This window comes from Callorhinus ursinus, unplaced genomic scaffold, assembly GCF_003265705.2.
Source record: "Callorhinus ursinus isolate GAN/ISIS: 27379988/994484 unplaced genomic scaffold, GSC_fseal_2.0 scaffold6, whole genome shotgun sequence".
NCBI classification, from domain to species: domain Eukaryota; kingdom Metazoa; phylum Chordata; class Mammalia; order Carnivora; family Otariidae; genus Callorhinus; species Callorhinus ursinus.
The window spans coordinates 71430201-71453614 of NW_027397068.1; the positions used below are offsets into that span (position 1 = coordinate 71430201).

General features: G+C 39.4%; 1 protein-coding gene across 10 annotated transcripts in view; it reads left to right on the forward strand.

The window, feature by feature from the left end:
• Window positions 1–23414, forward strand: part of TULP4 (TUB like protein 4) — a 228948-nt gene that overhangs the window by 36746 nt on the left and 168788 nt on the right. The window contains exon 1 of one of the 10 annotated variants that reach the window (XM_073894167.1): window positions 5211–5332. The exons of 7 other annotated variants lie outside the window; for them this stretch is intronic. The gene's annotated coding sequence lies outside the window, so the exon portion shown is untranslated. Of the gene's footprint in view, window positions 1–5210; window positions 5333–21194; window positions 21218–21712; window positions 21736–23414 lie in introns of those variants that run through there. 2 more of the 10 variants (XM_025866392.2, XM_073894168.1) reach the window with 2 other exon arrangements.

Genomic DNA, 23414 nt, shown 5'->3' on the forward strand with positions numbered 1-23414 from the left:
TTACCTGCCCGTGTTACCTCTCTGTGGTCTAGAAAACCCCAGGCTGAGAAACTCATCTCAGTACTTCTGGGTTGGAAGCGCCCGAGGGCTTGGCAGAAGTAAACACAAATGCCCTCTGGAAGGACGATGCCCTCAACCCACCGATGAAGTGCTCTGGAGTATGAGCAAACAAAACATTACTAAATGTATAAGGAAATGAGCCACCATGAATGAGGGTCACCTTAAAGTCGGTGGTAGTCTGCTCTTTGTTCCAGCCATTCATCCATTCATTCCTCAAGTTTTTATGCATCATTCATTATATACTAGGTACTGTTCTCAGCAAAATATTTCCCATGGGAAACGGGAATCAGGTCTTGACCAGAGGATTTGGTACATTTGGCTCAGGGCCCTGCCCACTTGAGGGCTCTGAGTCCTGCCAGAAAACTGGTGCTTGGCTGGTCCCAGTTTGAAAACTGTTGATTTGTGTTAGTTCCTTTATTTTACAAATGAAAAGACTGAGACCACAGTGGTCCAGTAATCTGCCCAAGATAGGAGCCTCAGTTTCCTTGTCTGTAGAATGGGGATAGTTTCTACCCCAGAGGGAGGCTATGACAGTGAAAGTTTAACTAGCACATCATCTACCACAAAAAGGCTTATTCTTCCTTCTCCATCCTTCAGTCACAAATAGTACAGAGACTCAGTCCGCCTGATTTTCAGCCCAAATGTTTTTCTTTTGCTGGTTTGACTCTATGAGATCTTTGATTGTCCCAAGCACATACAGAGTCCCACATTTTCATTATTAATTGTTCTATGATTATTTCATGTTTATTAGTTTTGCTTCTATGGCTAGATTGTGAACTGTTTAAAAAGTCCAAGGACCAGATTTTGTGTTTTTATATTAACTTTATATTATCTAGTCTTTGGTTGGTTACTTCGGTGGGTGTTTTATAGTATTCATTTATTGTGGCTTGATTAAGCATGTAATGCCATTGATATGAGGAAATAAAAATACTCTGTCCAGAAAAGTCATTATGGTTCTTATGTGAGAGTTTGGGCAAAGTAAAAAAATTTCTTTGCCGGCCGCTTATGAAGTGGACATCTGTATTCTGCTTTCTCTGTCCCTGATTGCTGAGGTGATTCCCACGTGGTTTTCTACTGCAGTTTTCATCACAGGGCAGGACTGCTCATTCATTCGGCGCCAGGCATGTTCATCAGTGCTGCTCATCAGGCTGGGGCTCTCTCTGTGTGCTGAAAATCACTAATATACCCCAACCGCTTCTGTAGCCCCAAGCACATGTTTGCAACTGCAAATGTGTCCTTTTGTATGGGCATAAGGTCATCAGTTAGCTCTGGCCCCTTGCCTCCCTGCCCTCCGCCCCGCCCTCTGCCCCCTTGCAAGGCCCCGAAGAACAGTCAGGCCTGCTTTCTGTGTCTGCACTGTCCATCTGTTGGCCGAGGGTCAGGCACTCCTGCTTACCATTGGAACCAGGGAGGAATCACTTGGAAGTGATCCCTCCCATAGAACCCATCTGAGGCTGGGCCGGAGCCAGGACTCTGTTCTCTGTGCAGTTGCTGGCTGCATTTCAGCCATCCATTTGAGCCCTTTCTATATGAAAAACATGAAAGTGCCAAGGGATTATTTTTGTAAGCAAAAAAGATGGCAGCAGATGTGAAAACAGATTTACTCATCATGATGTAAATTGGTGCTTTGTTTTCATTTTTGTTTAACAATAAATAGGTATTCATGAAAATATTTGGCTGTAAAAATTAAGAAAAATAACAAATTGCGATTATCTATTCTAATCCAATTCAGTTTCTTTGGAAAGAACTTCAAGTTGTAAGTTAAAAAATTTATTGAAATTTTTGTTAGTATTGCAATAAGCTGAATAAGTTTTGAGAATCCAAAAGACATATTAATATTCAGATTTACTATAATCATTTGTACCTGTTTTGTACAATTTCCAGGACTCTGGAATGTGGGAGGGGGACCTAATGTACAGTTGTTTCGCCACATCCTTTATTTTTCTCTGGTGGTTATTTTTATGTTTCTTCTTTTTTACGAAGGAAGTTGTTTATATTTTGTGTTTCCTCTGTAGCTGTGACCGGGAGGGTAATTTCTTCACTACACCTACACTTGTTTGTTCTTGCTAGTCGGCTGGGCCGTAACTGGTTCGACTGTCCTGCACTGACACGCATCTGTGATCCAGATCCCGTATCGCCAGCATTCCTGGTCAGCGTCAGTGTGCTGATGCCGCCTGCGCACTGCCAAAGGGTCATTGGCAGGAGCTTGGGGGTATTCGTAGCTCACTGAGGTTTATATTATGATGGTGTTTATTAGGGGCACCTGGGTGGCACAGTCAGTTGAGCATCCGACTCTTGACTTTGGCTCAGGTCGTGATCTCAGGGTCCTGACATGGAGCTTCAAGCTGGTCTCCCGCTTGCTCTCTAAATAAATAAATAAATAAATAAATAAATAAATAAAATATTTATTAGTATTTCAAGACCAATTTTATTTATGATATAATTATATTTGACCTATTTCCTGTCATCTAAGATTATCTAATGTTTTAGATGACTGGAACGTAGCCTTTTAAGAGCCCCCAGGTTTTCAGCTTGTTTAATGGAAACATTTCCAAAATAAGCAGTTCCCTTTTTAATCAGAGGATAGTGAATATAATAGAACCTGTGATGGATCATTTAGGACCTTCAGTTTATTACTTTGTGAGGATACAGACTGTTGCTCTTGGAAGGGTTTCCTGCATTTAATTGTCATTCCCTTAGCAAATACTGAGTTCTTGTGTAGGTCTAGAGATTCAGTGAGAAGACGTATTTCCCTCTTTCAGAAGATTCACAACATAATAGGAAAGATAGACCAGGACAAAAGTCTTAGGAAGGCAGTCTGGGAGTATATACGTTTGGGATCCAGACAGATCTGGATTCAAATTACAGGGTGAATGAAGTGTATTAAACTGTGTAGCATTTGTGTGACCAGAGTTGTGCGTGTATGAGTCTGTTTATCTCTGCCGGTGGCAGTAGGAAAGATTTCCTGTAGTTTACTGGCTTATTAAAAAAATATAATTTATAACATCATTGAGAAAACATTTTTATTGCTATATAGGATCATTTGTTCCTAGGGGAAAACATTTTTAACACCACATACAAAAAAAAGCACTTTTATTCAATTGAATATACATTTGTTGAGTACTTAATGTATATACACTGTAAAAGACATCTTGACCAACAGGCATCGAAAAGTCCCTACCCTAAGTAACGCCCAGGCTGATGGGGAACATAGAGGCTCAGATGCCTACGGTATGTATGGTGGAGACTGAATGAACAACTTAAAAAAGATAGAAAAGTGTACTGGGAAGATTAAAGAGGAGAAGTCCATGCCCAGTAGGAAGAGGCCAGCAAAGGCGTATGGAGTGGGGATTTTTGAAGATGCATCTGGAAAGATGGCTCAAACCGGGGGGATTTGGAATGAGCTTTGTAATCAGCAGGGTAAGTTTGGGGCTTGGTGTACAAGCAGAACATACGCTTTGAAAGGAGCATAATTTTTAGAGGTAAGGGTGGAAAATAGGCTGAAAAGATAGGTGTGGGTCTCTTCTGTGAAGATCCCTAAATGACAGTCTGGGGAGGGGGTCCTTAGGCAGAAATGAGGTCAAGTGCTGTGATGAATGCTATTCCTGTGATGAACGCAGTTTGGTCACAATTTTCTTTATATGCCATTTGGTTTACTAATGCTTAGTTTAGGTCTAACTTGTGAGTGATACTGCCTTTCCATTCTTGCCCTCTCCATATCTGATTTGGTGTCAAGGTATATAGTAGCCTCCTAGAATTAGTTGTGGGTGTTATAACTTCTTTTCTCTGGAGAGGTTTCTGTAATACTGCTGTGGTCTGTTCTTTAAATGTTGGTGGAACTTATCTGTAGAATGTCTGGACCTGGTGTTTTCTTTGTGGGCTGATTTTAAACTACTGAGTCATCTTCTGTAATGGTTATGGAGCAGTTTAGACTTTATCTTTCTTCTTGAGTTAGTTTTGTCAAATTATGTTGTCTAGGAATTTGTTTCATGTGTTATCAAATTTTTTTAGTGTTAACTTGTTCGTGATATTCTTTGATCTCTTTAATCTTCACTGTATCTACAGTTATACCCCTTTTCTGTTTACAGCATTGTTTGGGCTTCTCTTTTATCTTGTCAGAGGTTTGTGTCTCTGATTACTTTTTTTGAAGAATCAACATTTGGCTTGGGTTAGCCTCTCTAATGACTTTTTCTATTTTATGAGTTTCTGTTTTTATCTCTTTCATTTACTGTCTTTTGGTTTATGCTGTAGTTTTTAATTGGACATTTAGCTCCTTAATTTACAATATTTCTTTTTTTTCCTATTACAAGCATTTAAGGAAATAAATTTCCCACAAAGTATGCTTTTTCTGTAGCAGACATGTTTTGGTGTATATTAAGTAATATTCAGTATTTTAAACTTTCCAATATGATTTTTTCTTTTGTTTCATGTTATTCATAAAAATGTGTTTCTTTTTCTTTTAATATTTTTTTTAAAAAGTTTTTATTTATTTGACAGAGAGAGAGAGAGAGAGCACAAGCAGGGGGAGCAGCAGACAGAGGGAGAAGCAGACTCCCCACCGAGCAGGGAGCCTGACGCTGGACTTGATTGCAGGGCTCTGGGATCGTGACCTGAGCTGAAGGCAGCCACTTAACTGACTGAGCCACCCAGGCATCCCTAGAAATGTGATTCTTAAGTTTAAGAATTTCCAACAGATGTTTTTATAATTCATATTTTTGTAATCGCTTTTAACTTAATAGGTTTTTTTGGCATTTAATAGTTCTAAGTCAGGGCGCCTGGGTGGCTCAGTTGGTTGGGCAGCTGCCTTCGGCTCAGGTCATGGTCCTGGAGTCCCGGGGTCGAGTCCCGCGTCGGGCTCCCTGCTCGGCGGGGAGTCTGCTTCTCCCTCTGACCCTCCCCCTTCTCGTGCTCTCTCTCTCTCTCTCTCTCATTCTCTCTCTCAAATAAATAAATGAGTAAAATCTTTAAAAAAAATAGTTTTAAGTCATATAATAAGTGTCTGGGACACTCCTTGAAATATGTTGAGACTGACTTGATGTAACTTTTTGTTAATGTTCTGTGTACTTGAAAAGAATGTGCATTTATTTATTTTTAAAGATTATATTTATTTATTTGTCAGAGAGAGAGAGCAAGAGCACAAGCAGGGGGAGTGGCAGGCAGAGGAAGAAGCAGGCTCCCCGCTGAGCAAAGAACCCGCCGAGGGACTCGATCCCAGGACCCTGGGATCATGACCTGAGCTGAAGGCAGACGTTTAACTGACTAAGCTACCCAGGTTTCCCTGTTTGTTTGTTTAAAGATTTTATTTATTTATTTTATTTTAGAGAGAGAGAGTGTGTGTGTGTGTGTGTGTGTGTGTGTGTGTGTGTGTGTGTGTGTGAGCAGGGGGAGGGGCAGAGGGAGAGGAAGAGAGAGGTAGACCCCCCACTGAGTGCAGAGCTTGATGGATGTGGGGCTTGATCTCACGACCCTGAGATCATGACCTGAGCCAAAACCAGAGTCTGATGCCCAGCCGACTGAGCCACCCAGGTGCCCCTTGACCAGGTTTGTTAATTGTGATGTTCACATCTTCTAAATGTTTACTTTTTTTTTCTTCAGATTGTAATCGTGGGAGCAGATGAAAATGTGGATTTTTTTCGATAAATACAGTACAGTACTGTAAATGTATTTTCCTTTTTTTTTTTTTAAGATTTTATTTTTTTTATTTAACAGAGAGAGACGCAGCGAGAGAGGGAACACAAGCAGGGGGAGTAGGAGAGGGAGAAGCAGGCTTCCCTTCTGAGCAAGGAGCCCGATGCGGAACTTGATCCTAGGACCCTGAGATCATGACCTGAGCTGAAGGCAGATGCTTAACAACTGAGCCACCTAGGCGTCCCCCCTTATGATTTTCTTAATAACATTTTCTTTACTCTAGCTTACTTTGTTATAAGAATAAAGTATATAAGATATATAACACAAAATATGTGTTAATTGACTTTATATTATCTGTAAATCTTCCAGTTAATGGTAGGCTATTAGTAATTAAGTTTTTGGGGAGTCAAATGTTATATGTGGATTTTTGACTGCATTGGGGCGGTTTACTGTAATTTTTTCTTTGTGTAATCTGATACTTTATCAGGAATAGATTTTTAAATCATTGATGTGTTGTGATTACTGATATATTTGCATATTCTGCCTTTTCTTTTTCCTCTTATCAGGGGACTGATTTGAGGTGTAATGTCTTGCCTTGATCTCTTCCCACCTTTGTTTCTGGTCTTTTAGTGATTGCCCTTTAAATTTCACCATGCTTACCTAAACTAATCAAGTGGGAAGTTAATCTGCATTTTAACCACTCTCCTAAACAGTAAAAGGGTCTTGGAATACTTTAGCTTTGGTCATCCTTCTTCTGATAAAGTTATCTTTTTTTTTTTTTTTTTTTTTTTTTTTTTTTTTTTTTTTCTGAATTTTCTCTTTCCTCCCCCAAATAGATAGACATAGCTTGGTGTTTAAACACATGGGTTGGACCCTGGCAGCCTGGTTTGAATCCCAGCTCTGCCCCTAGTGGATGAGTAATGCTGGGCAAAGTGCTTCCCTTTCCTGTACCTCCATTTCCTCATCTGTAAGTGTAGCCAATAAAAGGACTTTGTCATAAAGCTAAGGCTTTTAAATGAGAAATGCAATGCCTAAAAGCATTTAGAACTATACCTAGCAGTTAACAAGTACTGTATAAGTGTTTGCTGTTATTGCTGTTATTTTTTGAAAAGACAGTTTATTTTCCCTGTATGTTTAACTGTGTTTTTTTCATTGTTTCTTCTTCTGTCTTAGACCTTCTTTCTGAGTCATTTTCCTCTTAACCTGATCAGTATCCTTTAGAAGTTATTTTGTGAGGTCAGTTGGTTTTAAAATTTAGTTTTTATTTTTTTTTAAATGCCATATTATTCAACATTAATTCTTATAGATTTTTTTTTTATTTTTTTTTAAAGATTTTATTTATTTATTTGACAGAGAGAGACACAGCGAAAGAGGGAACACAAGCAGGGGGAGTGGGAGAGGGAGAAGCAGGCTTCCCGCCGCGCAGGGAGCCCAATGTGGGGCTCGATCCCAGGACCCTGGGATCATGACCCGAGCCGAAGGCAGACGCCTAACGACTGAGCCACCCAGGCGCCCCTCAACATTAATTCTTAAAAGACAGTTTTTTCTGGGTATATAATTCTTTGTTGTATGTCTGGAATCTAATTCTGCATTTTCTCCCAGTACTTTAACGATACTAGTTCATTGATTTCTGATGCCATGGTTGCCGTGAGATGTCTGCTATCAGTCTGATTGTTGTTTCTTTGGAAGTACCAGTCTTGTTTTTGGCTGCTTTTCAACTCCCTTCTCTGTTTTACTAAAATGTGCCCAGGTATGGACTTCTTTTTTATTTATCCTGCTTGGTATATATTATGGTTCTTATATCTATGGATCTTTCATGAGTTCTGGCAAAATCTGTCATTATGTCTTCAGATATTTTCCATTTTCTCTTTTCTTATCTTTTTGGAATTCCAACTAAATTGGTCTTCCTCAATCTGTCTTTCATTTCTCTTAATTTCTCCTTTATATCTCCATGTCTCTCTGTGCTACAAAAGATTTCACAGAGTTCTTGAGCTATTAGATCCATTTCATTAATTCCCTTTTTTGGCTGATGTTGTGCTCATATATTGCATTCAGTTTTAATGATTAGGTTTTCCTTTTCTGAAAGTTTTATTTGGTTCTCTCTGGTCATTTTAGATCATGTCTTATTGCTTCCTTTTTCATTCCTTTAAACATTTCAAGTACTTTATTTCTTCCTTCCCAATCTGTATACTGTTTATTTCCTCATCTTATTACATTAGCTAGGACTTCCTGTACAGTGTTGAGAGAGGACATCCTTGTGTTGTTCTCCACCTTATTGGGAAGGCTTTGAATTTCTCACCATTCAGTAGCTGAATGTTTTTTGTAGATATTCTTTATCAACATGAGGAAGTTCACCTCTTTTCCTGGTTTACTGAGAGTTTTTATCATGAATGGATGTTGGATTTTGTCAGATGCTTTTTTTTTTTTTTGCACTTATTGATTGATATGATCATGTGATTTTTCTTTAGCCTGTTGATGTGATTGATTACATTAATTCGTTTTTGAATGCTGAACCAGCTTTGTGTGCTTGGAATAAATTCCCCATAGTTATGGTGTTTAATTCTCTTCATACATTATTTGATTCAGTTTGCTAATATTTTGTTGAGGATTTTGTATTTGTGTCCCTGAGAGATATTGGTCTATAGTTTTCTTTTTTGGTAATGTTTCTGTCTGGTTTTGGTATTAGGGTAATTCTGGCTTCATAGAATAAGTTAGGAAGTATTCTCTTTGCTTCTGTGTTCTGATGAAAGAGATTAGAGAGAACTGGTATAATTTCTTCTTTAACTGTTTGGTAGAATTCACCAGTGAACCCACCTGGACCTCGTACTTTCTGTTTTGTATTCTTAATTATTGATTCCATTTCTTTAATAGATATAGGACTTGTCAGATTGTTTCTTCTTGTGTAAGTTTTCACAGATTATGTCTTTCAAGGAATTGGTGTATTTCATCTAGATTATCAAATTTGTGGGCATGGAATTGTTCATAGTATTCCTTGATTATCCTTTTAATGTCCATGGGATCTGTAGTGATGTCCCCTCTTTTACTTCTAATATTAGTAATTTGTGTCATCTCCCTTTTTTTATTAGCCTGGCTAGAGGCACTCAGTTTTTTTTTTAAGATTTTATTTATTTATTTGAAAGAGAGAATGCGCATGTGTGCGAGAGAGAGCAGGAGACGGGGAGGGGCAAAGGGACAGGGAGAAGCAGACTCCCCACTGAGCGGGAAGCCTGACACAGGGCTCAAACCCAGGTCCCTGAGGTCATGACCTGAGCTGAAGGCGGATGCTTAACGGACTGAGCCACCCAGGCTCCCCTAGAGGCATTCAATTTTATCAGTCTTTTAAAAAAACCAGTTTCTGATTTTGTTGATTTTTCTCCATTGATTTACTATTTTCGGTTTCATTGATTTCTGCTCTAATTCATATTAGTTCTTTTCTTGTGTTTACTCTGGATTTAATTTCCTCTTCTTTTTCTAGTTTCCTAAGGTAGAAACTTAGGTGGTTAATTTTAGATCTTTTGCTAATATATGCATTCAGTGCTATAAATTTCCCTTTAAGCACTGTTTTTCATTGCATTTCACAAATTTTAAATTGTGTTTTCTTTTTCATTTAGTTCAAAATGTTTTCAAATTTTTCTTGCGATTTCTTCGGTGACCCATGTGTCACTAGAAATATATTGTTTAATCTCCAAGTATTGGGATTTTCCAGCTCTCTTTCTGTTACTGATTTTTAATTTAAAAGTCTTAGACTGAGAGTAGAAATTAAATGATTTTTATTCTTTGAAATTTATTGTGGTGTGTTTTATGGTCCAGAATGTGGTTATCTCGGTGAGTGTTCCATGTAAACTTGAGAAGAATGTGTATTCTGGTGGTGTTGGATGAAATAGTCTATGGATATTCATTATATCTAGTTGATTGATGGTAATGTTGAGTTCCAACTCGCTGATTTTCTGCCTGCTGGATATGTCCATTTCTGATAGAGAGTGGTTGAAGTGTGCAGTATAAGTGGATTCATCTCTTTTTCCTTGCAGTGTTACCATTTTGCCTCATGTAATTTGATGCCCTGTTGTTAGGTACATACACATTAAAGATGATTATGTCTTTTGGGGGGATTGACTCATTATCATTACATCATGCCCTTATTTAATGTCCTGATGCCTTTCCTTGGTTTGAAGTCCACTCTGTCTGAAATTAATATAGGTGCTCCCACTTTCTTTTTATTAGTGTTGGTATGGTATGTCTTTATCCATTCACTTTTCATCTGTATGTGTCTAATGTATTTAAAATGGGTTTCTTTTTGACAATATATGGTTGGGTCTTGTTGTCTGCGCCACTCTGACAATATGTGTCTTTTAACTGGTGCATTTAGACCCTTGACGTTCACAGGGATTACTGATACAGTGGGATTAGTACCCACGTGTTTCTTACTGTTTTCTATTTGTTGCCTTTGTCCTTTGATCCTGTTTTTTTCGTCTTCCACTCTTTTACTGTCTTTTGTGGTTTTAATTGAGCATTTTATATGATTCCCTTTTTTCCTTTCCTTTTAGCATATCAGTTATGCTTATTTTTGCTTTTTTTTAATGGTTGTCTTAGTTTGCTTGTATGTTTATAACTTACCTAAGTCCCCTTTCAAATAACATTATACTACTTAATGGGTGGTTTTAATACCGTATAATAACAAAATAATGCTAATCCCTCCCTCCTGTCCCTCGGGTCTTTGCTGTCATTCATTTCACTTATAAGCATGTGTACATTTTCACATACACACAATGGAATACATTTTTGGTATTATTATTATGAACAAACTTATCTGTAGAGAATAAGAAAAAAATTTTTAAAGATTTTATTTATCTGAGAGAGAGAGAGAGAGACAGCTAGAGAGAGAGCACGAGCAGGGAGAGTGTGAGGGGGAGAAGCAGGCTTCCCGTGGAGCAGGGAGCCTGACGCGGGGCTCAAACCCAGGACCCTGGGATCATGACCTGAGCCAAAGGCAGATGCCCAACAACTGAGCCACCCAGGTGCCCCAAGAATAAGAAAAATTAGTTTTTATTTTACCTTCACTTCTTGCATCTTTGATTCTCTTTTGTTATGTAGGTCTGAGTTTCTGACCTCTTATCATTTTCCTTCTCTGTAAAGAACTTCTTTTAATGTTTCTTGTAAGGCATGGCTCCTAGTGACAGATTTCCTCAATTTTGTTTGCCTGAGAAAGTCTTTATCTTTCACCTTTGGAGGGTTAAGTTCACAGGGTACATAATTCTAGGCTGATGGGTCTTTCTCAAGACTTTAAATATTTCACGTCACTCTCTTCTTGCCTGTGTGGTTTCTGAGAAGAAGTCGAGTATAGTTTTTGTCTTTCTTTCTCTATAGGTGAAGTGATTTTTTCCCTCTGGTTTCCCTCAGGATTTTTTTCCTTTATGTTTGATTTTATGTAGTTTGAAAGTGATGCCTAGCTATATGGCTTTGGGGGCATTTTCCCTGCTTGGTGTTTTCTGAGCTTCCTGAATCCGTGCTTTGGTGTCTGACATTAATTTGACATATAATTGTCAATTATATGTCATTATTGTTTCAGATATTCCTTCTGTTCCCCTCTCTCTGTCTTCTCCTTGTGTTCCTGTTATATGTGTGTCACACCTTTTGTGGCTGTCCCAGTGTTCTTGGATATGGTGGTTTTTTTTGTTTTTGTTTTTTTGTGTTTTTTTTCAGTCTTTTTTCTGTTTGCTTTTGAGCTTTGGTGGTTTCAAATGAGATATCCTCAAGTAAGAAGATTCTTTCCTCTGCTGTGTGGAGTCTACTAATAAGCCCATCAAAGGCATTCTTCATTTCTGTTACAGTGTTTGTTTTCTCAGTGTTTTTGATTGTAGCATTTCCTTTTTCTTCTTTTTTTTAGAATTTCCATGTCTCTGCTTATATTGCTTATCTGTTCTTACATGCTGTCTGCTTTATCCATTAGAGCCCTTAGCATATTAATCATTGTTGTTTTAACTTTCTGGTCTGATCATTCCAGCATCTCTGCCATTTCTGAGTCTGCTTATGATGCTTGCTCTGCCTCTTCAAATTTGTTTTCTGTCATTTAATATGTCTTGTAATTTTTTCTTGGTAGTGGGACATAATGTACTGGTGAAAAGGAACTGTTGTAAATAGGTGGTAAGGTGTTGGGGGAGGAGAAGCCTTCTATAGTCGTATGGTTACATCTCTGTGTGGGTGTGTGTGAACATGTTTCTTCTTTTTTAATTGTAAAAAATGCATAACATAAAATATACCACGTTAACCATGTCTAGGGTGTGTAGTTCAGTAGTGTTAAGTATGTATATTCACATTGTTGAGCAAGCAGTTTTCCAGAATTGTTTCATCTCGTAAAACTGAAACTCTGTACCCATTAGACAACAACCTCCCTTCCCTGCCGCCCCCTAGCTCCTGGCAACCACCGTCCTATTTTATGTTTCTGTGAATTTGACTACTCTGGGTACCTTATATAAATGGAATAACTTACCTGTCTTTTTGTGAGTAGCTTGTCTTACTTAGCGTAATGTCCTCAAGGTACATCTACACTGTAGCCTGTGTCAGAATTTCCTTCCTTCTTAAGGTCAAATAATATGCCTTTATATGTATGTACCACATTTTATTTATCCATTCATCTGATGGACCACTGGGGTTTCTTCTACCCCCTGGCTATTGTACATAATGTTTCTGTGAACATGGGGGTGCAAATATCTCTTCAGGGTACTGCTTTCAGTTCTTTTGGGAGTATATCTAGAAGTGGAATTGCTGGATCTTACGGTACCTTTCTGAGGAGCCTCCATACTGTTTTCCATAGCAGTTCTACCATTTTGCAGTCCTACCACAGTACAATTTCTTCACATCCTTGCCAACACTTTTTTTGTATACTAACCATCCTAATTAGTGTGAAGTGATACCTCATTGTAGATATATGTGTGAACAGATGTTGTTTTCTCTTCTGCCATGGTCTTTGTACATGCTGTCCCATTTGCATGGAACGTCTCCTCTTTCCTCCTCCACCCCTTCCTCCAGGATTTAACAGATACTCTTCCTTCAGATTGAAGTTTTCAGAACACCATAACTTTTTTCCTTGTGGCCTTTGTCATAGCCATAATTACATGATTAATGCCTAGTCTTCACCACTGGACCATAGGCTCCTTGAAGGTAGTAAATATATTATATATTACATATATATAATAGAAGTATATATATATAGAAGTATAATATAATATATAATAATATATAAGTAAATATCTGTATTTACTTAAAATTGTCTTTTCAGCACCCAACTTAATGCCTGATACATAACAACAACAACACTAATAATCACTTCTACTGTGTAGCATTTACTGTGTGCCAGATACTATTTTAAAAAATATGTAAAGTATCTGGGGTGCCTGGGTGGCTCAGTTGTGTGAGCATCTGACTCTTGATTTTGGCTCACGTCATGATCTCAGGGTTTTGGGATGGAGCTATGTGTCAGGCTCTGCGTTCAACAGGGAGTCTGCTTGAGGATTTCTCTCTCTCCCTGCCCCCACTACCCCCCCCCCCGCTCCCATGCCCTCTCTCTCTCTCAAATAAATCTTTAAAAATTTATTCATTTGAGAGAGAGTGAGCGAGAGGGAGAGAGAGCAAGAGAGCACGTGCAAGGAGTTGGGGAGAGAAGTAGACTCCCCGCTGAGCAGGGAGCCTCACATGGGGCTTGATCCCAAGACCCTGGGATAATGACCTGAGCCGAAGGCAGATGCTTAACCAACTGAGCCACCCAGGCACCCCTCAAATAAATAAATCTTAAAAAATATGTAAAGTACCCTTTTTAGTGTATAGTTCTATGCATTTTGTTTTAATAGTCGGCTCCATGCCCAACGTGGGGCTTGAACTCATGACCCCTGAGATCAAGAGTCACATGCTCTACTGCCTGAAGCCAGCCAGGCGCCGCCACAGTTCTGTGTGTTTTGACGAATGTAAACAGTTGTGTAACCGCCACCGTATCAAAATATGGAACTGTTCCATCACTCCCCAAAATTTCTCTGTGCTTTTTTTCTCCTCTTTTCTTCTGAGTTTCTTTTTTTCCTCCCAGTGTTATTGAGATATAATTGACATATAATACTGTATAAGTTTAAGGTGTATAACACAATGATTATATATTGCAAATGATTACCACAGTGGGGTTAGTTAATATCTGCATCACCTCACATAATTTCCATTTCTTTTTCATGGTGAAAACATTTAAGATTTACTTTCAACAACTGTCAAGTATCTAACACATTGCTGTTAACTCTGCTTACCATGCTGTGTATTACATCCCCAGAACTTTGGGTCTCAATCTTTTAGTGGGCCTTTGCCTTGGACGGGCTTCACATATTTTTCTTGGTTTCCCCCATCCCTCTTAGATGGGACGGGGTGGCTAGAATGGCCTAGAATGGGCTGGAGTTGGGTATTTCTCCCCCTCACTCAGGTCATTTAGGTTCTGATAAAATCCTGATTGGTTATACCTTGGTTAAATAGTTTTTCCTGAAGGCAAACCTTTTTAAGAACAGAATGCTCTGGTGTATTTCAAAACGATTCTTTTCCCTTTCCCCTGCTGGAAGCACAGGCGATTTTCCTCTGATATTTACCATGGGGATCTAGTGAGCTCCTGGAGGTAAAACTCAAGAGTCTAGGGGCCCCAGTGGCTGGGTCCCCTGATGTTTTTCTCTCTCAAACTTGGCCACACTGAACCACCAGCAGTCCATCAATTACAGTTCAGGTTTCCCTACCCTGGGGCTGGTTTCCATAGAGGTTTTAGCTCACTGGTTTCTGCTCTGATAAGTGTAATTCGTTGAATTAGCCTTTTGGACTTTTCCAGTTTTAGGTGCTGTGGGTGACTCACGTTTTTTACAGATCTCAGAAGAGTTGATTTTTCTGTTTGTTTAGCTTTTTACTTCTTATTAGGACAGAGTGATGATTTCTAGGCTGCTTTTATGGAAGACTGGAACCCAGAAATCCAAACCTAAATTCTAAACTTAAATTATTTTAAATTCTGTTTATGTTCATTTCACTTTCTGAAGTTGGATCCAAGGGATCTAAATTTGTTGTTTCTACAGACAACTTGTGATGACTTCTTTTTTTTTTAAGATTTTATTTATTTGACAGAGAGAGACACAGTGAGAGAGGGAACACAGGCAGGGGGAGTGGGAGAGAAGCAGGCTTCCCGTGGAACGGGGAGCCTGATGCGGGGCTCGATCCCAGGACCCTGGGATCATGACCTGAGCCAAAAGCAGACTCTTAATGACTGAGCCACCCAGGCACACCCCCCCCTTTTTTTTTTAAAGATGACTTCTTTTCTTTGTATGTTTGTAAGATTGGTAACTGATTTTTGGTTGAACCTCATCTGTGGGAATCGTTAGGTCCTAAGTTGGGAATGTTTTCATGCAGACAAGATTTGCATTTGCTCCAAACCCAGAACCGTGGAGTGCTAGAAGTCTGAGATAGCGTTAGCCTCCTTTGGGGGCCCTGCAGAATGTGTGTGATTCAGGCTCTCCACCTTGAGGTTGGACCAAAGTTTGGATATGTGATAGGGTGACCAACTGTCTCGTTTGCCCAGGACAGAGGGATTTCCTGGGATATGGGACTTCCAGGGTAAAACTGGGACAGTTTTGGGCAAACTGGGATGATGAGGCATCCTAATTCTGATTCCAGTGTTTATATCTACATTTGTCCAGACAATTCTGGACATATATGTGTCTCACATGTGCATTTGCCAGATAACCCTGGCTTTTTCATATGTTTGTGCCTTCCTTGGAGATTTCTCATACTTTCCTGCAAGTCCAACAAAAAACTATGTCTGTTGTAATTTACCCAAGATCTAGTGATATAGTAGTGGGCAAGCCCTTCAAGTATCCTGGAAGTATAACCTGTAATTTTACTTTTTACATAAGTTATTGAGAACGTGTTTCCATGTTACTCCATAGTCTTCTACAGTATGATTACTAGTGGTTGCATAGGATTCCTTTTTATGTCTGTACCAACTCTTACTGAATCAGTATATGAAAATGCTGTGGTGGAAATCTTTACAGCTAAATCTTTGCACGATTCAACATTATTTCCTTGTGATAAATTTCCAGAAGTAGACCTGCTGAATCAAAAGGTTTGCAACATTTTAAGCCTTTTTTTTTTTTAAGATTTTATTTATTTGACAGAGAGAGACACAGCGAGAGCAGGAACACAAGCAGGGGGAGTGGGAGAGGGAGAAGCAGGCTTCCGCGGAGCAGGGAGCCCGATGCGGGGCTCGATCCCAGGACCCCGGGATCATGACCTGCGCCAAAGGCAGACGCTTAACGACTGAGCCACCCAGGTGCCCCCATTTTAAGTCTCTTGAATTATATCACCACATTGTTTTCCCATTTCTCTACACCTGTATGACACTGGGAATTATCATATCTTTCAGTCTTTATCACTTTGAAAAATAATAAAATGGTCTCCCTTTTTTAAGTAAGGCACATGACCTTTGATACTAGTGAGCCCTATATATGGCACCGCAGTATTTCGACAACCAGGTTTCAGGTACACATTCATTCTTAGAAGTGTCTTGCCCCCACTCTCATTGAAACTGCTAATCAAGAGGTTTGTCTTACAGCCTCCATATCCTCTTCTGTGTATAGATAGATGTTCATGTTCTTAGAACTGGCTGTTGAAATCAGGCATAGAAAATAAATAGGGAGTAGCTTTCATTGAAAATGTACCTCTTTGCTGTTCTCTGAGCACAGCAGTGGACCCCCAGCTTCCTCCCTTGAACTCTTCACTCATAGGTACTTCGGTGCCTGTCAGCCTTAGGCTTTCAGCCGTAGGCTTTCGGGAGACCCAGATTCTGAGCGGCTGGTGTTGACCCAGGGTCTGTACAGAGAATCTCATCAGTCGGCATTTATTTCCCTTTTGCTTAGAAGACTGAGCTCTGTAGCATACTTAGTACCTTACTGAACATTTACTTAAATGCAGTGCTGGTGGGTATTGCAGGGCAGATAAAGATTGGAGTGTAGGAGTTTGTTTTTTAGTAGATACGATGAATGAAACAGAAAGATAGCTCTACCACAGGCAGAAAAGACCCTTGCCATGTGAGCCTGCACAGCGCTTTCGTGTACTACATCTAAAGGGCTGGTGCTGTTCTGAACAAGACAGAAGTCTTCTGAGGAACGCACCTCTAAAATTTACGGTGCAAGTGAATGGGAAAATTATTGGACATGAATACACTTGTGGTAAGCACGCATCTTTTGAATAATCCTGGGCATAACCATGCACACACATCTTCATTATCTCACTAGCATGTTTTGAGAATTCAGGCCTGGAAAATGATAACACAATAAATATATTAGATCATGATTGAACTCCATTACCTTTGCAGTGGTGTTGTGATGTTTTCGCAGATAGAGTTTTGTTCATCTGTAGGTAGCCACGGGACAGTCACTACTGAGAGTATCCCTGCCTTAAAAGGCAGTCTTGGAAGGCAAATTTGAATTAGCCTCCAGGCAGCTATTGAAACTAATTAGGAACCAGTTAGAACTGCTTTGGGCTAGGTGGATGTTTGTGGGTTGTGGAAAATTCCCCAGGGAACGGAGTGACTGTAGTTAGAGGCAGGTCACCGTAGTTACTTTAGTTAAGAAATGGAGAGATCAGGGTCTGCCGCCCGCTGTGGAAAGGAGGCAACCAGGGGAGACCTGGGCAGGGGCAGAGCCACCTGGCCATAGAGCAGAGTCCCAGACGGTAGATGAGGGACAGCAAAAAGGAGAAATTGGGATGGGTTTATTTCTGTCATCGCGTAGGAATATTCATTTTCCTTTCCTTTTCTTCACTCCGTCTCCAGACAACTCTGTAATCAAAAACTTAAACTTTAGGATGTTTGAAACATTTTTATTCAAAAGTTTCTACTGTGTTTTTTCTCTCTGCTTTGTATTCATCTAGCATCTGTATATTTTTTCCTGAAATTGACTTTTTGCTTCTCATCTCAGACTTCTGCCTAACCATTCTCTTAAATTTTTATCCTTTAGAAAGAAATAGAACTTTATTCTAAAATTTTATCTCCATTCATTACTTATTTTATGTGCATTTTCTTTGTGGATGCCTTCTTAGTTTGAGAACTTAGTGTCTTTGGTACTTTATTGGGATATTGTAGGTTGGGAGAGTGCTTGTTAAGGTTGGATATAATAATTTTTAAAATTCTTTCTTACTGGTTGATTTAAGTTTTCTAAAAATCTCAAAGGATTGGTGCCTCATCTAGTTCATAGCCTATTAAACCTGTTCATTGTGAGATACATCATACATGTTGAAGATGTTCGACATATAGATAGTAAAAAATAATTACAGAGTTAGCACACTATAACCACCACCCCAGTCAGAACGTGGGATATTGCCAGCACCCTAGCAACACCCCTGTGTGTGTGTCCCTTCCCATTCACAGTCTGCACCCCAAGGTCACCACTGTGCTGCTCTTTGTGTTACCTTCTCGCCTTTAAAATTTTAGTTATACTATCTATGTATGCAGTCTTAACTGATGAAATTAGTTTGGCCTGTTTTGAACTTTATGGATTCATATTGTACGTATTTTTTCGTGGGATCCCTTTGCTCAACATTATGTTTGGGCAATTCACCCATGTTGTTCTATATTGTATTCATTTACATTGCTTTATGGAATTCTGTTGTTTGAATCTGATGCACTCTGTCCATTCAGGTTGGTATCGTTGTTTTGGCTCATGTACACGTTGCTGCTACTATAGCAGGGAGTACCAGGGAGCAATGTGTCTAGTGCACATGGTCAGCAGTGAGATCCCTGTTCGCCAAGTACTCACATCTTCAGTAGTCTTAGCTAATACCCCAGAGGGTTGCTTTCTTTCTTTCTTTTTTTTTTTTTAATTTTTATTTTACTTTATTTTTTAAAGATTTTGTTTATTTATTGGACGGAGACAGAGAGAGTGAGAGAGGGAACACAAGCAGGGGGAGTGGGAGAGGGAGAAGCAGGCTTCCTGCTTGAGCAGGGAGCCTGATGTGGGGCTCGATCCCAGGACCCTGGGACCATGACCTGAGCCGAAGGCAGACGCTTAACGACTGAGCCACCCAGGCGCTCTGAGTGGTTGCTTTCTTACAACTTTCAGTGGATATATTTCTATCAAAATCGTGGAAATGGAAAATATCTTTCCTAATTTATTTTATCTCTGATCTCTAACGTGAATTCAGATGATTAAAAAATAAACCAAAGATGTATTTTTCTCCCCACCCCTCCCACTAGTGAATTTCATCCATGTTGGTGGAAAGTAGGAATCAGATAGAACAAGATCAACTATAGTGAAGTAACTCTAGTTTGAAAATAAAGTATCTAATTACAGACAAGGGAGGCAGAGAATGCAGCACAGGGGCTTTTGCATAATACTCAGTTAAGATTTGTTGGTTGATTAATCTGGGAGTGTCTGATTCCTGCAAGGTTTCCTCTTCTGAACAGTGTCCCATTCTGTTCCTAAATTGTACTTTTCAAAATTCTGGGGCTCCTAATTTGCCATTAAGAACTGGATAGTGTGGAAAGTTAGAGTGGGAAGAATCTTGTAAGTTTACTGACTCTTACGCCACTGTTGGGTTATTAATTCAGTCAGACACATGTATTATTTAAGATTGTAATCTCCAAAAAGCAGGGATGGATTTTTCAGTGGCTTATAGAAAGAGTCTGAAAATAAGCTGTAATTACTAAAAGCAGGTCCGGGCCTGTAGTACAGTGTTTAGGGTAAAAAATATCATAATGCCAAATTTAGGAGTATTTACTTTCAATCCATTATTGAAAGACTTTTCTTAGAAAGTCTTTAGAAGTCTTGGAAAGAATAATTTCTTAATTTGATTTTAAAATTAAGGTGAAATATATGTAACAAAACTTACCATTTTAATCACTTTAGACAACTCAGTGGCCTTAAGTACATTCACATTATTTTGCAGTCATTTCCACTGCCCATCTCTAAAAATGTTTTCATCATCCTGACAGGAATGCTGTACCCATGAAATAACAGCTCCCCAGTCCCCTCACCCCCAGCCCCTGGCAGCTACCGTTCTACTTTCAGTCTCTGTGAATTGGACTCTTCTAAGTACTTCATAAAAGTGTACTTACAAGATTTGTCGTTATGTGACTGACTGCCTTGGTATTTCATTGAGCAGAATGTCTTCAGGGTTCATCCGTGTTGTAGCGTGTGTCCAGCAGAAAGTTCTTTCTTCTTCCTCCTCCTCCTCCTCCTCTTCTTTTTTAAGAGAGAGCATGTGCGCATGTAAGGGGCAGGGAGGGGCAGAGGGAGAGGGAGAGAATCTTGTGAGGGGCTCAGTCTCAAGACCCTGACATCATGGCCTGAGCTGAAATCAAGAGTTGGACGCTTGACTGACTGAGCCACGCAGGCGCCCCAGTAAGTCCTTTCTTCTGAAGGCCGAATCATATCCCACTGTATGTATAGACCACATTTTGTTTATCTGTTCATCTGTCTGTTGACACTGGGGTGGCTTCCACCTTTGGGCTGTTGTGAATAATGCTGCCATGAACATGGGTGTAAAATGCTGTTGGAATCCCTGCTTTCAGTTGAATAGTTGTTTTTTAATCTTTCCATACCAGACACCTTTTACTTAGGAGTGTTGAATTGATAGCGAACTGCTCTCAGAAGCTGATCAGTTATATCTTCATTTTCTCATCCTCATGAGTACACAGAACTGAAGGAAGGGAAGTGTGCAGCCTCACTGATTTCTGTCCGTGGTAGCGCTAGAATAGGTACCAGCCTTTCAGTGACCAGGGCACCACAGCTGTGGTATTTTGTTGTTGATTTTTGTGTCCATTACTCATTTGAGTCATCATAAAGTAGTATGTCATTTTTTCTTAAAATACCTGCCTTATTTGTTTAGCCTACATAGTGCTTTATAATTTTGAAAGTTGGGTTAAAAACCATAACCACATATATAAAATGAAACACATTTGTTTATGCTTTTACTACAGAAATTTATCCTACATACTTGAGTATAATAGTTATTGAAGGCTTACATTTTGGAGAATTAGCATGTATCAGTGGTTTTCAAACTTCTTGGTCTCGGGGACCCTTCATAGTCCTAAAAATTGTTGAAGACCCCCACAAGAGCTTTTGTTTATGTGCATGTTAGCTATTGATATTTACCATACTAGAAATTAAAACTGAGAAATTTTAAAAAATTACTAATTCCTTTAAAAATAATAATCCTAAATGTTTTAAATATGTTTTGTATGAAAAAACCATATTTTCTAACTAAAAACATTTACCAAGAAAAGTGGCATTATTTTACATTTTGGCAAAATATCTTTTAATGTCTGACTTAGTAAAAGGTAGCTGGCTTCTCATATCTGCTTCTGCATTCAATCTATTGCAGTGTGCTGTTTTTGTTAAAATATATGAAGAAAATCTGACCACACAGATATGTAGTTGGAAAAGGAAGAAATATTTTAATAATTCTTTCAGATAATCATGGATTTTTTTGGATAGTATACTAAAACTTAACAAGTGGCAGCTTCTTAAAGGTTAGTAGCAGTAGGGGATTTTAAATGTTACTGGTGAATTTTTTGTACTTGGTTAGATCAAAATCCTTTTGTCTTTCTTGCACCTTGATGGGTCTTTTACTCAAGCATAACTTGTATCCTCATGCATTGATCATTTGGAAAATATTGGTTCACTAAGTTATGTGAATCTCCCAAATACTGACACACTATGAAATATGAAATGCAATATAAAAATTCACATTTGTTAACGTTACCTCCAGTTGCATGCAGAATATCTTTAAATCTTGGGGAGCTGTCAAGCTCACAATGATAGACACTGGTTTTCCCAAAGTTCTCATTTTAACTTGAGTGCTCAACTTTTGTTATAGGCAGCAAATCCTGTCAGTGGTTTTCCTTAAAGTGACATGCTCCCTTTGTTCATGTTTGAGAAAATGTCTGCCAAAGACCCAAGCCTGGATTACCATAATTTGTCATTCATTCTTTCCAGGTATTCCGTGCAACAAACATCAGTTCAGCTTGCAATTTACACGACAGCACAGGTGCTTTTCCCAGTGTCACCCTTGTGCTTCAGGAGTCAGTAGGGATGCTTTCTGGGTACTGGATAGTTTGAAACACAGAATATTAACCAACCATGTGCTAATGGTTGAAACTTAATAAAATTAACAATTTGTACTGCATAAAGAATATTCTTTTTTTAAAAAAGATTTATTTTATTTCTTTTTTAAAGATTTATTTATTTATTTTAGAGAGAGAGAAAGCACAGTGGGAGGGGCAGAGGGAGGAGGAGAGAGAATCTCAAGCCGACTCCACACTGAGAGCGGAGTCCTATGTAGGGCTCTGTCTCAGGACCCCGAGATCTCAACCTGAGCCGAAACCAAGAGTCGGATGCTTAGCCTACTGCGCCACCCCGCGCCCCCTCTCTAAATAATATAAAAAAATTATATATATTTATATAAATAAAATTTATTTATTTAAATTTATAATTAAATAAATAAATTTATTATTTAAGGAGAGAAAGGTGGGGGGAGGGGCAGAGGGAGAAGGAGAGAGAGAATATCAGGCAGACTCTCCGTTGAGCACAGAGCCCCACTTGGGGCTTGATCTCATGACCCTGAGATCATGACCTGAGCCAAAATCAAGATTCGGACGCTTAACCGACGAGCCACCCAGGTGCCTCTGCATCACAAATATTGTTATGTGAAACTGGCATTTTTACAAAACCCCATGAGTACTGGTACATTTTGGTGCCTTCACTGGTGCTAATGAGCTGAGTTTGACCCACTGTTGCTTTTGCACCATTGATAGAATTGTCAGTACAGTGAAGAAGGCAAATAATGTGTCTTAGTATTATTATGAAAATAATTTTGACCTTATGGATCCCCCATCAGGAGGATTTCAGGGGAATTGACCGCTTACACTGTCATATATAATGTGGATGCTTTAATAATCATGGATTCTGCTCTTAAATAGTTTAAAACCTGTGTATGTATAGCTGGGTCTTGAGAAGTTGTGTCTGCTTTTTCCACCTGTGGCTGCCGCACATCAGAACAGGGACTAAGGCTATATTATATAGTGGTATTAGCATTTTAGGAGGAGGAACACAGCATTAATTTGAATTTTATAGCATTTGTTTTTACTTTTTTCCCTCAGATACAAGTGCTTTCTTGAGAGAAGTCCTGAGAGAATTTAGTGATTTGGATTTGTAGACTCATACAAAATATATGTACTAGGACTCATCTGAATTAGAGTATCCCAAGGAAATTATGTGTAGCTGCTGCCTTGCTCCAGCCTGCCTCCTATAAACTTTTACTTGAATACCTAGTTTACACTGAACTCTACGCCAGGACTGAGAAAGATAGGTTCCGAGCCTCTAGGAGCATAGACAAAAGAGTGTTCGAATGCAGCATGATGAGTTCTGTTGCGGAAGGTAGCGCAAGGTGCTGTGGGAGGCTTTACAGGACAGGTGCTGTTGTAGGTGGGTTTTAAAGGAAGTGTGTAGGGGCTTGGCAAGGAGTGGAGACATGAAGGAGAGGAAGGACACAGTACTTTGGGGGGCAGGGAATGGCCAGATGCCACAATGTAACACAGGCAGGGCTGGACCCGGAGGCTGTGGCCAGAGAAGAGGAGAAGGGTCTTGCTGGGGTGTGAGCCCACAGATTGGGGGTTCGCAAAGCCCGGTGCCCAGACTAGCAGCGTTAACATCTCTGTGGAACTGGTT